An 18,728-nucleotide genomic window follows, 5' to 3' on the forward strand; every position below is an offset into this window, starting at 1 on the left:
GCCGTGAACAGTCAACAACCATATACGAATATGACAGACTGTGTGGGTCGAATACAAATTAGGGCGTAACAAGTTTAAATCATTGCCTGTGGTCTTTCGTCCATCCTCGAAAACACTCGCTATCAGAAAATTAGCAAGGTCAGATAACTCATATCCCTTCCTCCACACCATCCTACGTCTCCTGCATTAAGCAAACCAAAGCTGGCATGCAGCACTTTATCCATGGCTATACATTTAATGAGGATGTTTTAAAAGAAACATTAATTTCACACCAGATCAAGAACGCGCGACGCCACACAAACACACACACAAGCTCCTTTCATGATCAGGAAACGCTGGTCTCGTTAAGAGTGCCATGTGTAATTATCATCGTACAGTTTAAAGTAGGTCAGTGAATTGACCTAAATTGAATGTGAGCGCTGCCAGATACAACTCATCTCTTATGAACAGATGAAGTAAACCAAAGGAAAATAAAACTATAAAAACTAAACAATGGAAGCTCTGGATCACACAGAAACACTTTTGTCTAGCTAAAACCTGTAAAGTAGTGGTTGTCATTTTCAAGTCACCATTCTCTAAGCATCATGACTCAAATAGAATTGTGTACATACACAATCTTGTGAAAAAGAACCATATAGCAACCATAATTAAAATGTACAGCTAGTATAGTTAGTAACCACAAGTAAAACTACAGAGCCTTTCAATACTGTGGTTCAAATAAATACCATGCCATTTAAGGTTAGGTAGGGGAAATCCATAACAGGTTTATTTTCAGCCTAACTTACTTCAATACAGTACTTCTTCAAAATCAGCAAATATCATTTGCTTAAATACTAGTTTGTACTACTTGTGTGTTCAGTTAACATGGGAGTGCTAACTGAGAAAATATTAAGCTACAAGATCTTGAAATCTGTGAAGCTAACATGCTAAAGCTAATGTGGGTTGTGGGTTGTGAGTTGCCAAGGAAATGACAGGATCTGAATGCAAGCAACTATTGCCTTTGAATTATTTTGTGTCTGAAAGATGAGGAATTTAGTTTTGGATATGTATTGTTGAATAATGTATTGGATATGAATGAATAATTAATGTGATTCGCTTGACATTCAAACTGATACAAAAACAGTGGGATAAAATATACATAACTGATACAGTAGATGGAAATAAGAATGATTGTTCAGGTGATGGCAGAACTTTAGAGAGCATGCACATCTGAAATCAGAGGGCATGGAATTCATAAATAGAAATAGCTGAAGACCTCAGTGGTATCATGGATATTTTAACAACTTTACTCAAATTGCACGATTTGTGAAAAAGTGGACATGTAAGCAATTTAAAATTTATCAAATTTGTCATCAGACAAAAATAGTATGGTATAATATAATAAAAAAATATTGTTTAAATAAGATATTATTTAATTTATACAAATAATACAAAATAAATGTTATATTAAACAGGGTTGCAGATTTAGTTCAGTATGGGGGGGGGGGGGTTTGGGGGGTTGGAGGGCCAAAAATACCTGAAGAAGCCAGCTGTTAGCCATTTGCATTTTCATTCATGTCAATGGTAGTTGGTTGGCTGGCGCACCTTGTCCTTACCATCCGCGCTCACCCATTATCTGTATTTTGTACACAATAAAATGTTTCATTTGTTGTAAATGCATGGAAACCAGTGATCAATATTCTTTAAATTTTCTCATGAATGACATTGGGGTGAGTACATAATGACTGGTTTTTCATATTTGGATGTACTACTCCTTAAAGAAAGGTTAAGTTAGGTAAATTGTGAAATTCACATGCCAAATTGATGTCCTTGTTTTAAAGCCGCAACCTTCCAATGCCATTACAAATTGAAATGCTAATGAATGCCCTTTAAGTGCAGCAGTGACCTTAATGGAAAAACCGTTTGTCAGCATCACAGTTTATTTATATATCGCTGACTTTATATTTACCTCACAGCATATGAGCACTAAAAGGTCAAAACTTCAAGTCATGTTGTATATGGCCAGCAATGGCACAGGGGCAGTTGGGAAATGAAATAAAGGCCCAATTGTGAGAGCCAGTGGTTAGGGGTTCAGGCCAGGCATTTACACATGGTATCTTCAGACTTTGGGTGATAAATGACCTGTGGATATGTATGGATCAGTACACAATGTAGAATGCAATTGATTGCAGCATTAAATATTTACTGCAGTCTGTGTCCAACAGCTTTTACTAATGGAACACTGCAACTGTCCAGCAACACTCAGATTTGAAGCCTACCTGACAGAAAGCTATTCTTTAAGTGCAGGTCACATTAGTGAAACTTTCACAGGCAAAAGTCCACTGCCCATTATCAATAGTGTAGTGATAGTCAGAGGTCACTCTTCCAAACTAAGCAGCTTCATAATGGCCCATTGCATGTTCAATATTTAACGAACTTGTATCCAATATGAAATCCACAAGCCAAAATTCCAGATTTTGCTTGCAGAATTTCACCTTACAAAGGAAAATGAGGCCATAAAAAGTGGCATAAACTCTAGTCCACTCATCCCAATAATGGTGATGCAGTCTTTGCAAATATATATATATATATATATATATATATATATATATATTATTGTACAGAAAACAATTCAGAATTTCAATTCGCCCCAAAATGGACAAATACGGATTTTGTTCAAAAATAATAGCTTAAAATAAAAAGTTTAAAATATAAATATATCTATTAAATACAATATGCAGATTCTAGGTTACCTACTATGAAAAGAGCAATGCAAATATCTTTAAATAAATGTAAATAAAAATAAACATTTTTGATTTGATCATAATATAATTTGGTAAATCTAGTCATTTTTCCTCAAAAGTGCTTGAAACCTCGTGAAACAGGTTTTTAAATGATTATTATTATTATTATTAGGTTTATTGTTACATTTACAAAATTAAAACAAACAAACAAAAAAAAAAAACATTTTTGGAGCATAAAACACCTACAGTAAATTCACATTTTTAACTGCTAGTGTTGCAATGGTAACAAGACAAAAGGGTGCAGTAAATGTAACATACAGCCAAATTTCTGTATGATTTCAAACTGAAAGTCAGTGATGTTGTCTCAAATTCTGGGCCCAGTGCACACTACAGAGACACTGCGCAGTGACTTGCCGGCATCTCTGGTGCAAATAAAAAAAGCTTGAATGAAAGTACAAAGGCTTCAAGTAACTTTCATTTGCAGTTTCTGCATCCCTAAAGACCATGTGCAATTCTCACTCTAGTTGATGGAGTTAGTATGCATGATAGTGAAGATGTCTTTTTGTTTCCATCCTTGGGGGAAGTACAGCATTTCAACACATTCTCCACAATAAACAAATTCAGCTTTAGAGAGGTAAGGGAACTTTTCCCATTCATTTTATGGAGTGCCAGCTCTTCAAACAACCTTCGCCTCTACCACCTCCATACAATTCAAATGTCTAGAGTTTTGACATCTGCTCCATCAATATTGTAGACAGACAGACATTGTCATTGAAAACCACTCTGGATCTCTTTGATCTCTTATGGATATTGTATATATATGAAATTTAATTTTAATTAAAATTTTAATTTTAATTTTGAAATCATTATGAAATAAAATACAAGAATTTAATTGTATAATATTTTTGAATCCTTACTTTGATAATGATCAGATGTAATTGATCACCAAATATTAATGCTGGCATAATAGAACCAAATTACTGTATAAAACACAATAAATTTTAAAATCACTTTACTAATATATATTTTATGTGCCTGTATCGTTTCTAATTGATCATTGAATATTAATTGTCATATTTCAGCATACTGATGAAAACCCTGTTACTGGTTTTTCAAACTTTAACCACGGGCTGCTGGCAAATTCATGAGATTTGTTCTGTGGATCATGTCATCCTAAACACCTCTGAATTTTTCATGAACGGTCCCTGATGTTCCACGGGCAAGCCGTTTTATTAATAAAAAGCTCACTAGCTTGATGCAGAGGAGGAGGCAACAGGGATTTCAAACACCATTCAAGTGTTTTTATATATATATATATATATATATATATATATATATATATATATATATATATATATATATATATATATATATATATATATATATATATATATATATATATATATATATATATATATATATATATATATATATATATATATATATATATATATTACAAGCCAATGGAATGCATTCCAGTAATAAGAATCAAGAAAATGTGGAAAATTTAAGAGCTTGGCATTTAAATGATTATGTAATTTAAGTCAACATAAAATGGCATTGCCAACTCATTTAATATTTAATTAGAACATTTTTTTTTTTTTTTTGCACTGATAAATCATGCACAATAAGACCAGGCATATTTATTAATAATGTAAATAGGAATTATTGTGATTTCATGTTTAATGAAGTGAAATAATAATTCAATAATAAACATTTGTACTGCAGAACTGGTAAGCATTGTGGAAGCGAATACGGCAAAGTCTAAAAATAAATACTGTCCATTCTGATCTACATTAAACAATAATGAAATGTTTCTCAAAAAGGCACTGCTGTCATATAAAATACGTTTATACAGCCAGGAAAGGACCTTGTTCAGACGTACTGTTGTTTTAGACAAAACACTGCAGCGCTCAAACTAGGTCACATATGATGAGTGATGAGTTTTTGGAGTGATATTTTGCCAGTTTCACCTTCACTGCCATGGCATCAAACAGTAAACCGTGGCTCATGATTGTCATCACGACAGCAAACTTTCAGAAGAGTCTTCATTATTTCTGGATCCTGAAAGAAATAAACAGCATGTAAGTGATTGAAGAAGATCAATGATCGATGATTAAATCATACTTAATATCCAAATCGACCAGATCTTTTCTGTTCTAGAAAAGGTTTAAATGTCAGAAACATTAGTAACTCCTGACCTGGATTTGTATTTGCTTGTTTCTGGATTTTTCCTGTTTTGTTGTAGGCTATACCAAGTCTGCATTGCTGCTGATTTTATGCAACCTTGAACTGACTCTGAATTTAATTAATTATGCAATTAAGAATAATTATGCAAATTTATGTGAACATTTTTTTCTTTATTTTAATAAACGCCACAAAAGCTGTCTATCTCTCTCTGCTCATCTATGGATAGATTTGCTTTCAGAGCAGACACTGAAAGTTTTGAGTGTAATTCTCATGGGAGGTAAAGCTGTTTGTTAGCAGCCTACAATCGAGATATCTCATATCTGTGGGTGTTGTGACTAAAACATAAACTGACATCTGAAGAGATATGGACTTGTGCAATGGAGGAGGAATGTTTACAGTGACTAAGGTGTCTGAAGAGAACCTGAAGATCGCTTATTTAACTGACCACAAGCCTAAATCTGTGCTGCACAAACTAAAGAGAGACTAGTAATCTCACGTGTGTCTCCTTAGGAGATCTCAACAATGTCACAAACTGGGCTCAGATTTGCCTCAATACGAACTCAAATATTTCACATCAATTTCTACCAAGACCAAATTATGACTTCTATCCATATGAAACCATTTACTTGTACTGTATGTCAGTACAACTTCAGACTCAGAGTAAGTTTACACGACTACGATGTAATACAAAAAGTTTCTCCTTTGTGTTTTTGAAATGTTTTGATTATTGTTGCATATTAACTTTGTCAAAACAATCCCAGGTCACATGGATCCACACAAACGACTAAACTGCTGTATTATGCATGCCAGGCCAGCCCAGTAATTGGCGATCTTGCTTTGTAAAGAAACTTGCACACCTATAGACTGAACACGTAATGCACGCGACGTAACTGTTTTCCCAAATTCACGTTTTAGAATTTACACAGACAATTGAAGGAATCAATTTCAAAAACTTGAAATTTGAAACCCATTTTCAAAAATTTTCAGGCCCCTAAAACGCTGTTGTCATGTAAACGAATGGCCAAAACGCATAGTTTTCTATTTTTAGATGAAAATGGTTTCGTGTAAACAGCCCCTCAGTTGTTTTGAATTTTATTTCTTCTAGGGATGCACAATATACTGGTTTGTTGCCATCATCCAATGCTCAATTAAATACTCATTTTATACTCTAAATTATAATTGTGATGCTTAAATCCACTTGTAGATTTGAGTAGTTTTTAGTGTTTTAAATTTATTCAGACAAAATAGCATAAAATTGTTATATTGACCATTTATTAGTATATCAGCCAGAATTTTAATATTAGTGCATACATAAATTTATGAAAGGAACCTTAGGAGAAACATCTGACAAATTTGATACTGAAATGAAACGAAACTTGGAACTCTGAGAAATTAAAGAGCAACTCTTGAGCAAAAAAATAATAATTCTTCTAGGAACCTCACTGCAAATCATAGGAAACTGAATCCACACACTAGGGTGGTTTCCCCAAGATTGTCAGATCAATTTACATTTATTTTTGTCACACCTGCTGTTTGGATCTAGGAAACTGTTAAGCCCTAGACTCACCTTTACCCCTGTATACTCACATAAATATATACACACATCATGAAGAGTTGGCCTCATTTCTGACAAATGACACATGGCGCTTTTTCACACGCGGCGTTGCACGATTAGCAGTGCAGTGAGCCGTGAAGCTAATTGCCACAATGTTCTCTCAAGCACCGTGCTGACATTTAGAGAGCGATGGCCAGACATACATTTCCATTCAGTTTATGAAGATTAAAGCGGATTTTGATTTATCAAAGTAGCACACTAGCTTGAACAATCATTCTGTCCCAGGTTATTAACTACTAACATTTATTATTACAGTATTAAATCAAGTGGGGTTTTTTTGTTTGTTTTTATTCATAAAAATAACAAGCAAACAATATGGCAGCATAGTCCCACAACCTTCACTAGTGACTAGATCTACGTATATAGTCTCAAAGAAAAGAAAAAAAGGTAAAAATTAAATAAATAAAAACATTTTCTTTCTTTTTCAGAAAATTTAATTAAATTGAATTAAATTAATCAAAATGACAGTAAAACATATGTTACAAAAGATCCTAAAAAACATATCTTAATTTCCAAAACATATCAGCACAACATTTTAGAACATTAGAACACATATTAAAATGATTTATGAAGAATTATGTGATGCTGAAGACTTGAATAATGTCTGCTGAAAATTCAGCCTTGCATCACAGGAATGAATTACATTTTAAAATATATTAAAATTGAAAAGATCTATTTGAAATTGTAATAATATCTCACAAAATTACTGTATTCTTGATAAAATAAATGTAGCCATGATGAGAAGAGGCTACTTTCAAAAACAAATCTCACTACCCCAAACATTTTAACAGTAGTGTACTAATATACTATAAGAAAATATTAGTGCTATATAGTGTATGTTGCTTGTAATAACAAACATACAGAATATATCTAGCCAAAATACACAGCTACTTTGAAAATTGTTTTGTTTTGTTTTTAACTGCAGAGCATGTAGTTACAACATCTACCAGCAGGGGCTAACGGGACATGCCAAGCCCCCAAAACTTGACCTCTTGGACTGGCCTCATGCTTTTCCTTTTTTCTCTCATTTTCTTTATTAAGCTGTCTATTTGTTTTTTTTTTATCTTGTTGTGTGTCTGATTAGGGGACAATCGGGAGAGTCCTGACCACTTTAAATGGAACATGAGGTTGTACTGTTGCTACTGCATGGGTGAACAGATGCATGGGTGCTAGATCTGCCATGGAAAGAAAAAAAAAAAGACAGAAAGTGGAAAATTAGAAGTATGACGAATGATGGATTCAAGCAGACAGCAAAAGACTGTGTTTTATAAAGGATGCATATACAAATGTACAGGCATTTCATGAAATACATTCATAAATTAGTACATCATATGACTATTTTCTGCATTGGCATTTTAGTGGTTCCTCACAATCCGATGGGTGCAGAAGATAAGTTGAGTTTTCCTGTCATCTGCTGGTGGTTGGTACTCACTACAGATAAACAGCAAGTTATCTGCCCTCTCTGTATATATAAGAGCATATTTCAATTCATAAATAAGAAATTCACTTGGATTGTAACCCCCCTGCCTCCCAAATATAAATATTTTATATAAAATTTTAATTTATGCTACTAAAAACAATTAGTGTTAACATAAGACAATTTGTTTTTTAATTTAATTTATTTAAATTTTTTTTTTTTTTTAGTTTTCTATATTTTACTGAGAGCTATAACCTTACCTTGGAGTTTATTAAATTATGATATGATATAGATATATATATATACTGTAAAAAAAAAAAACAGTAAAAAAACGGTCAAATGACTGGCAGCTACTGCTGCCAAACAAAAACCCTAAAATTACAATAAAATACCTTAATTGAAATAAAGTGCTAAAACAATCATTTCACAGAAATTTTCATTGAAGGTTTTACAGAAAAAAAAAAAAAAAAAAAAAGTTATTTTAGAGATTTATCTTGTTTCAATTACAGTATTTTACTTAAATTTTACGGTTTTACCATTTTTACAGGACTTTTTTTTACAGTGTAAAACCCTTATTTTACAGATTTTTCCTGGATTATTACAATGAAAGCACTAAATGTTCTACAGAGAAACACTGTTATTTTACCAATTATTACAATCAAAAGCCTTCAATAAAGTGTCAAAGCATGCTCAAGATGGAAAATTCAGTTTTATTTAGAAGACAAAATACAAAGTCTGTACAGATGCCGTAAGAAATTAAAATTTAAAAGAAATACAGCACAATTACATTTCAAATACTGTACTGGTGAAGAACATAGAACACTTTCATAAAAATGTTGAATTAAATATATTCAATTTAAAGGACAAGTTCACTTCCAGAATAAATATTTCCTGATAATTTACTCACCCCCATGTAATCCAAGATGTTCATGTCTTTCTTTACTCAGTCAAAAAGAAATTAAAGTTTTTGAGAAATTGAAGAATTTTTCTCCATATAGTGGACTTCAGTGGGAGTCAACTGGAATGTTTTCCTCAAAAACCTTAATTTCTTTTCAACAGAAAAAAGAAAGACACGAACATCTTGGATGACATGGGGGTGAATAAATTATCAGCAAATCTTCATTCTGGAATTGAACTAGTCCTTTTAAACTGAAAAAAAAAAAAAAACTAAAATATATGTATAAGATTGTCAAGCAATTTTATTATTCAGATGTAAAATAACATTATCAATGTAATTTAAATCAATTCTTCATAAACATTTCTTCAGAGCCCCCAGGAGGAATTGAATAGCTAAAAATTGCATTTCTATCTTATCAGTTAGGGTTACTCTCATGATGAGGTCATGAGTACATAACATAATTCTTATATTAATCCACAATATTCTACTGACTCCTGTGGGCTCCATATACAGTGGTGTCCAAAATGATTAGAACACTAGTATTTTCAGCAGCTAAAAAATGGTTTTAAGTCAGTTATTTCTATCTTTAGCTGTAGTGTTTCAGTAGGAAATATCAGTTTACATTTCCAAACATTCATTTTGCCATATTTTGCCAATAATCCAGTGAGATTTTTGTTTGCACAAGGAGTCTGACAACAGCCAGTGCTGCACACAGAGATCTGACCTGATCATCATCAGTCTGTCTGGAATGTGATGAAGAAACCGAACAAACTGAGACAGACTACATCCAGAAGAACTGTGGCAACGTCTCCAAGACGCTTCAAGAAACCTATCTGAAAAGTTACCTGAAAAACTAACCACAAGTGCACCTAGAGCAAAAGCTGCTTTAAACGCAAAGGATGGTCACACTAAATGTTGATTTAATTTAGTTATAAAAGTTAATTGATAAAGAAAATTTATTTATGGCATTATTTTTGACAACATCCTCATTTAACAGAATTTTTACACAAGTGCCTAAAACTTTTAGCTTTGCAGGTAGGTTTCTTGAAGCATCTTGGAGACGCTGCCACATGTTCTTCTGGATTTAGACGACGAGATCATATCTCTGTGAAGTACTGGCTGTTGTCAGACTCCTTGTGCAAACAAAAATCTCAAAAAATTACAATTAATGGCAAAATGAATGCTTGGAAATGTAAACTGATATTTCCTACTGACACTATACAGCAAAAGATAGAAATAACTGACTTAAAACCATTTTGTAACTGGTATAAAATAAATAGTGTTCTAATAATTTTGGGCACAACTGTAGCTCTGGTAATATATGTAGACAAACATATGTATTTTAATTCTACATATGTTAGTTAAAAACTAATAGCTATATTAGTGTAATAAGTAAAACCAAAACATACAACAAAAGGTCCATGGCCAGAAGTGACAGACACAGCAGATAAAGAGCAGTTCTCCTCCAAATTGCCAGTACTCAGCTGGATTAGCTGGGGAAAAGAAAAAAGAGAAAGAAAAAGAAAAAAAGATTATGTCAGAAGACACCTGTTTTGTCTGGTATTAAAACAAATTAAAAACATGGAAGAAAAATACTGTGAAAATTAATTTAAAATAGATTTATATAATATGTATTAATGTTAGACATGAATACTCACTTCCTCTGAAGATCATATGGTAGAAGATTTTCATTTCCAAAACTTCTGGATCATGAGGGAGAAGCGCACACAACACACACACACACACACACACACACACACACACAATTATTAATTTGTTTAATAAAACACTGTCTGCTTACTGACAGAGACATGGGCTTGCAAAAATGTACTCACCAGCTCCATACAAAATCTTCACAGCTGATCCAAAATCCTGTTTTGCATACAGTATTCTTCTCCAAGGAGTCCAAGGATCATGCTTTCAGGTCCTCGCTGTTATTTGAGTTCACATGACAGTGTTCTCAGGTTACTCATTTCAAAGTGCTGTCACTTTTTTCTTATGGGTTCGATCTTAAAACTAGCTGACAGTATGGGTGGGCGATATGACCATATTATTTCACAATATAGGAAATTTTACTTCACAATAACAATATATCTTATATCACATGTATAAGATCAAAGTAGCAAATTAGAAACAATAGGACTAATGCAATAGAACAAAGACCAGTTAAATACATTTTCTCTTTAGTATTTTGTTGTTTGATTAAAATTATGACCGACTGCAGGTAACATTAGGCTAAATTATACTGCTATCACTTTAAGAACCAAAAGCACAGATCCAGTTTATGGACAGGTCACCGGGTTTCCACCTGAATGTTTATCTTGACTCCAGACATTAGCGACTGTGTTTACGTTAAGTCAAGTGAATTTTGAGATGACTGTCTGTATTTGAGCATTCAAGTGAGGCGCGGTTTTCTGTGTGACATGGCCATATATCGCCCAGCCCTAGCTAACAGTATTAGCTCATACTAAAGTAATACACATTAACTGGTAGGACATTGAGAAATGATATGTAATCGCGATTAGCATCTCACTTCAATCTTGATGTAACTATAAAACATTAGGCTATACATTAATAAAAGGTACTTACCTTTTACAGTTTGCATGTCTGTTAGCTGCTGGTAGAAGTGTCCATATTCGCGTTTATTCGTTCTCAATCGTCATCCCACAACACAAACTCACTCAAAATATGAATTTAACACTCAGATAATACATATAAAAGCCATTACTAGAGGAGCGAGCGACCGCAGCAGACTGCAGAAGCCGAGCAGCAGCGGCACACTGACACTGCTGCTGTGAAAGTGTACATTCAAATTTGAGCGGGAAAACGGCGCGCTCGCTAGTCATTGGCCAGATTCCTGAGTGACAGTCAGCTTAACCAATCAGCTCAAAGCAACACTGAGCAACAGCAAATAGCGTTGCAACTATGAAAAAAAAAAAGATTACAGTTAACTTAATTAAAATAACTTAATTAAAGATTACAAATATGTCTTTTTATTTGTTTATTTTTATTTGTAGGCTGTTACAATTAATTAATTGATCAAATGGTGATTTCACATTGCATCTGTGCTATTCAGTGTTCACCACCTGTCATTTCCCTCTGATTTTAGGGTTTAGTTAGGTTTAGGGCCAGAGGGACTATGTTTTTAGACAGGATCAATAAAATATGCTGATTTAGGAACAGGTCTTACTTGGCAAAATCATGGTAGTCGTTCGTTCGTGTGTGTGTGTGTGTGTGTGTGTGTGTGTGTACCTGTTTTTCTATTCAGGTGGGGACTTAAACCTGAATACACACAGACTCATGGGGACTCGTGTCACGGTGGGGACCTAAATTGAGGTCCCCACGGGTAAACAAGCTAAAAAATCCCACAGAATTACGTTTTTTGAAAATCTAAATATGCCTGTAGTTTCCTGTAAGGGGTAGGTTTAGGTGTAGGGTTGGTGAAGGACAATAGAATATACGGTCTATACAGTAGAAAAAGCATTACGCCTATGGAGAGTCCCCACAAGGATAGCAAACCAGACGCACGCGTGTGTGTGTGTACATTTGGCTACTTGTGCGGTTATACATGACCAATAATCACCCTTTTGTATTTTAACAAATCCATGATCTTCCCTTTAGAAGCACCAGTTGTACAACTACTGTATGGTATTTTCTGTATTTGGCCCTTCAGTACACAGCCTGTTAATCCTCTGTCCACCTCTGTCCACCAAAACACTTATTTAAAAATACTGCCATAATTGCATGCAAGTTACAAAATCTGTCTACATACTTTTATTTAATAGCATATATACTGACTGCAGTAGGACTTTATAGCATTTGTGATATGAGACAAGTAAGCTGAAAATGTCGAACTTCTCACCATAGACAATCTGTATTTTAGTTATTCAAAAGTAAAGACAATGTATAGGTTGCCCTAAGAGTGATGTTCCATCAAGAACAGTGTGGTCCTTCCCACATAGCAAGCGATCTTGGCCCAAATGTGGCCTCAAGCTGGCCTCCTGTCGGCAATGTACCCTTTCAGCAGAGCTGGGCCATGTGTGGCAATGATGGAATAATATTGCAATAAACATATTTCAGATATTTTAATGAAGTGTAGTATTGTTTAAATTTAATCTTTGAAATGGCAAGTCAAAACAGAATGAAACATATAATTTCAAAATTAAGCAAATAAATAAATCAGTCAACTGCATATTTGTATTGAGAATTTGTATATTCTCGATACAAATATCTAATTTTAGAATCTTTACACACACACACACACACACACACACACACACACACACATATATATATAGAGAGAGAGAACATTTAACTTATCATGCAATATTAATTTGGTTTTAACATGGGGCACATACATTTATTAATGTGCTGTCATTCACTAGCATTAAATAAAATGATCATAAAAGTATTTTATTTTTATTCAAATCTTCGGTATCCATGTGATGCTTTGTGTGAGGAACAGATACAAATTCAAACCATTCATAAATGATATGTATCTCCTTCCTCTGTAGCTATAGTAACAGATTCAAAATTTGCCGTTAAGAAGTTTTATAAGAAGTTTTACGGCAGCGATATCAAACGCTCATTGGCTCTCGCCGGTTTCGTCACAGATTGCGACATGCCGTGTTTCCGGTGATGCGTGAGAAACGCGCGCACAGTCACGGAGTTGATCGGGAGAGTCTTTTCAGCGTTTAACAACTTAAATTATGCCCTGCTCCTCGGACTAAACTATTATATTCCGTCAGAGAGGACCGCGACTGCAGCGCATCGTCATTTGGACTACTGTACTGTGGTACTGCTTTTTGACATTTCTGCAATAAATTCTTGTGATTACACATATCTGTCTGTTACATTTCTCTTATAACGTTAGACTGTACTTTATACACTCACTGATTTTTTTTCTTTATAAAAATAAAACATTTTTAATGCAATACATTTTTTATTGCACAGTTACATGATTTGTGGATTTTAAGGCTGATTGTATGTTCTATGTAAAATTACAGAGTTTTAATGTAAAAATACACCTAAATATAAAACCAATAAGATTTACTTTAAAATGACAAAAAAGAACATTAAATTGAAAGAATGGACATAAAACTTTAATATAATGAACTACTTACATTTTTAAATTGCAGATTATTTTTGTAATTTTACGTAAATTTGTACATAATTTAAGAAAACTGAAAAAATACTGTATAAATAATCCAATAATGTTTTTGTATAAAAATGAGAATTACTGTAAATTGTCATTAATGGAATAATACTTAAAATAGCAGTCAAGTTGTTAATTTACAGATATTGTTTGTAATTTTACGGAGTTTTGAACATAATTTAAAATAACACAAAAAATACCGTAAAAATAATACAGTAATTTTCCTGTATAAAAAATTTAAAATACTGTAAGTTGTCTTTAATGATATAGTACCTAAAATAACAGTCAAGTTGTTAATTTACAGATATTGTTTGTAATTATACTAAGTTTTGAATGTAATTTGAAATAACAGAAAACTACTGTAAAAAATTTAGGGTTATTTTCTGTAAAATTAGTTTTTTTTTTTACAGTGTATATATATATATATATATATATATATATATATATATATAATATATATAATGCATGATAATGCCAATCTGTGACATTTTTAAACTGCTTAAAATACAGCTGATAGAACATGTGGATATAAAGATATTTGGATATTAATGGGTGATTCTTAGACTATGGGCACTTTTATGTTCTTTGGTCATATTTTTAAAAATATAATAATTTTGGACAAATTCCTCTTTCTTTGTCAAATTAACAATAAATCCATCTTAAAAACGTTTTAATACCTTTCTATTATGATTTTTTCATACTTTTCAACGTCCTTATAAGTATCAAAATCACGGTTTTCTCCTTGTCACACACCCAGACTTTTAAACTTCAACAATGAAAATACAGTTTAAAAATATGACTTATCTGGTAACTATTAATGTACCTGAATTAAGCACTAGTAAAAGAATTAAAATACATTATAGGATTTAATGTGAGATCACTATCAATATTACTTTTTATACAAAATATAGCTGTCGCACAGTATTGGTGTCATTTCCACCACAACACTGTAATGTCCCTTTAAAAAGTTTGTGTGAAAGATTGTTTAGGTGGTTTCTATGGAAATGTTCAGTGACATCAGAGCACATGTTCGACATGGAGGAAATTTTAATTTTCATCAACAACAAATGAAGAAAAATCAAGGTAAATATTGCTTGATCAGCTAATATATTTATTCTACGTCATTTCCAAACATGCTGTACCTTCAAGGGTATTTTTAAAAAGCTAAAAATATTAAGTTAAATAAGAGTATTTTGCATACATGAAATGTTAAGTATTAATTCAAAGCTAATCAGTGAAGCTATCTTCCATTTTTTTAAAACTACAGAAATGTAATTTCCACCACACTGCCCTCTGTGGTGGAAATGACATGTATGGTTACAAAGTACAATTGATATGTTTAATGACTTTGTGAATTGAGTTTAATGAGTTTAAGACTTTTTCTAATTAATATCTCTACTGTTTCTCTACATTCACATTAATGCATTGTCATTTCCACAACACCCTGTCATTTCCATCACCACACATATTTTTAAAAAATATTTAAAAAGTTCTCATCACACATTAAAAATGTATCCACAATTTATGAGATCATGCTCTACTTAATATAAAAATTCAAGTTATTTAAGTTATATTTATTTTCTAATAAGCTCTTACCCAAACCAATATTAAATTTCAGAGTGTGACAGGTGTACAGTTCAGCATTTGGTCCTTAGGGCAGTTAATTTATCTCATTGACAAATGTATAATTATTGTACATCGTGGAAAAACTGGTAAAACTAGTTACAAAAATTATCTTAGACAATTCTTGAGTGGCATAAGTTATTCTATTTTTAAATAACTGCTGTATATTGAGATGTGGTGGAAATGACATTTGTTCATTGCAGGTTGGAAAAAATGTAAAATATTAACAATTTCTCTTGTAATCTAAGTTTGTCCAGACCTTAAAACTAGACAAATTATTTAAACTTACGAGACTGTGTTACGTGACTTTTGAACAAGTTTTTTTTTATTCAACTTCACAAGGCTAAAAGTGCCCCTAGTTGAAGAAATGCCCTAATACTGAATAAACAAATGTGTTTAAACAGTTTAAAAGTGTCACGGGGAGGCCTCTTACTCTCTAATCAAGAATAGACTAGATCTGATAGCTGGCCAGATGATTTCACACAGGAGGAATGCTCATATCAGGCTAGAGAATGTTACAGAACCCTTGCCAGAGATTCACTTCCCTCTACAACCTTTGATCCAGTCATTACATGGGCAGAAATGCAGGCCTTCAGCCCCCAAATCCCACCACACACCAGCACAGCCAAGTCAGTAAGTCCAGCAGGTGGAAGATTGTTTTAGTCATTTCCTGTTAAGAAGCTACAGGTTGAAGCCTTTGTTTACCCATGCATTGATATTAATGATTTAAGTAAATTACAAGGAAGCACACTGAAATCACGGAGACATCTAGGCTATTTGACGTCTGGGGACTAGGGAGCGGGTTCGCGAATCATTTGATTCAGAGCGGGACTTACGTATTGCAAATCTTTTTTTTTTCTGTTATCTTTCTTTTTTTTCTTTTTGTTAAACAGTACAAAACTTCAAACCTACGGAGCCCTGCACATGACATGCAGGGAAAAAGTAAATCGTGTGCATGATTTAGGGTACTAATTCGTTCCCTAGTTTTAAGCAAATCTTGTGCATGAAATAATAATAATCTTTAAAACAGAAAGAAAAGTCACTTGAAAAATGAGATTGAAACATTTCCAAAACAAATGAATGATATCTTCATCAGAAAAGTGACAAAAACAGCAACTCACTTCAGTGTCTGATCTTAAGCTATTAAAGCCTAATTACGTCCATGCGCTTTTTGTGAAATTTGGAGTAGGCCTAATCTGTTGTTTGACCGCTTCATATTTAAGGAGAGTTTCCAACCCACTGCACAAAGACACGTCCAAACAACGTCTTTTGTACGTCGTCTTTGAACGTCCAATTTTGTTCCCCTGAAGGACTGTGACGCCAGATGACGTCTTTTTTCCAACGTCTAATGAAAGTCCAGTATTGACGTCCACATGACCTCTGTATAAGGGCTAATTGTAGGCCAAATGTGGTCGTTGTGGACGTCTTTTCTACATCAAACTTAAACTCATTTTAGACATCATTTTATACTGCTTATAGGCTCTGTACATAACTGTAGTCCCATTTCAGAAGGTGGCATACTGTTCAAGTTCATTTTCCTATAGCTTCATTTGATTGTCTCAGCAGCAGATGATAAATGGAAAAGGTGTAATGCATTTCCAAATCAATCCTGCTGCTGAGCCAAATGAAGCTACAGGAAAATTAACTGCTACAGGAAACAGGTCCTTCACCTTCTGGAAACATGGGACTACAGCTATAAACAGAGGTTTACAAATAAATCACAACTCAATCACCACTCACTTATTTCCATCTTTATTGTTTTTAACTGGCACAAATGTCACTAATAAGCTTTGACTAGTTAAGTTTCCTGCCAACTACCATTAAAATCTAGGAACATGAATTTAATGGCTTGCATACATCACTTCAATGTTGTGCATCGTAACCTAAAAACTTTCTAAAATCAACACTGGTGGTAAAATACAAAAAAATAAATAAATAAAATAATAATAATAATAATAATAAAGTGGGTCTGTACCACAACAACATATGTACAACAATAAAAATTAAAGTGCTTAACCGAATGTGTTTTGTGGGTCGGAACTGGGCCCCATTTATATTTCTTTATTAATTCCTCTGGATAAAGTTAATATGCTAATATGCACAATCATCTTTCAAACCACTCCATCTCTTAAGTTAAAATGTTTTTTTGGAAACCTGTACCTGACCTGGGGCCTGTACCATGAAGCCGGATTAGCTGGCTAGTAGTGCTGGGCGGTATGACCAAAAATGTATATCACGGTATTTTTCAAAATTATACCGGTTTCACGGTATATGACGGTATTTATTTTTTTCATGCATGATCGGGTGTTAACCACATTTTCTACTGATTGAGAGAGAAAAAAACTGCAGTAGATTGACTTAGAATGCCCTATTTTACTGTCATGATGAGCGAATATTGTAGAAAAATTCCACACTAAATAGTGACTAAACACGACCCATTAATACACGTTAACCAGGAGTCATTCTCATTTATAATCGCGACATAGTCTGATAAAATCAACATGCATCTAACGTTATACTAAAGAGCGGCTATGCGGTGGTTTTGGCTATATTACTTTTTTGTCTCATGCAGCGCACTGCCTGCGTCTGAGTAAACTAAAAAAAAAGTGCATAATATTAACAGACGAACTATGCTCATATTTGTAATTCCAAACAGTCGCGGTACGGCCAAATGAATGCGGTGCTTCTGTGCCGCTCGCTGCACAGAACAGACGCAGAGAGACGCGACGCTGCGCTGGGAGTCAGATCTCGCGCTCGCGGGGCAGCACTGGCGACATCTTCCAACTGAACCATAGCTAAGGTTTATCCAAAACATTCGCTAGGTTTGTCAGTTTGTATATTCTATGGAAAAAACGCCGCTAAAAGGGTCTGAAAGTTGCTAAATATAGTGCTAAAGTCTCGCTCGTGTGTGTGAGACGCGGGAGCTGGTGGCGGCGCGCGGTGGATATTGAGGATGAGTTCTTCTGTGTCATCACGTTCTACAGCTTCAGAACACGCTTAGTAACACATAGAGCTGTTCTTGCCACAGAGCAATAGTGAAAAGAGACCCCTCTCAAACAGTGTGTTGCGTTCCGAAGGTTATTTAAATAACACCGGTATTGCGGTAT

The 18,728-nt window shown here is 33.7% G+C and overlaps 1 protein-coding gene and 1 long non-coding RNA gene across 5 annotated transcripts in view; one reads left to right on the top strand and one right to left on the bottom strand.

Annotated features, from left to right (window-relative positions):
- Window positions 1-8,649: 8,649 nt before the first annotated feature.
- Window positions 8,650-11,624, bottom strand: LOC131533505 (uncharacterized). 2 transcript variants are annotated; one of them, XR_009269136.1, is made up of 4 exons: window positions 11,433-11,624; window positions 10,679-10,774; window positions 10,502-10,543; window positions 8,650-10,336 (listed from the first exon to the last, which is right to left on the bottom strand). It is a non-coding gene; the product is annotated as an uncharacterized LOC131533505 (long non-coding RNA). The 2 variants fall into 2 exon arrangements; XR_009269138.1 differs by having other exon boundaries at window positions 10,502-10,546.
- A 6,648-nt stretch (window positions 11,625-18,272) lies between these two features.
- palmdb (palmdelphin b) overlaps window positions 18,273-18,728 on the top strand; it is a 43,319-nt gene continuing 42,863 nt past the window's right edge. For 2 of the 3 annotated variants that reach the window (XM_058765279.1, XM_058765278.1), the window contains exon 1: window positions 18,283-18,443. The gene's annotated coding sequence lies outside the window, so the exon portion shown is untranslated. Of the gene's footprint in view, window positions 18,444-18,728 lie in introns of all 3 variants that reach the window. The other variant, XM_058765282.1, reaches the window with a different exon arrangement.

Source organism: Onychostoma macrolepis, chromosome 24 (assembly GCF_012432095.1).
Source record: "Onychostoma macrolepis isolate SWU-2019 chromosome 24, ASM1243209v1, whole genome shotgun sequence".
Taxonomy (NCBI): Eukaryota; Metazoa; Chordata; class Actinopteri; order Cypriniformes; family Cyprinidae; genus Onychostoma; species Onychostoma macrolepis.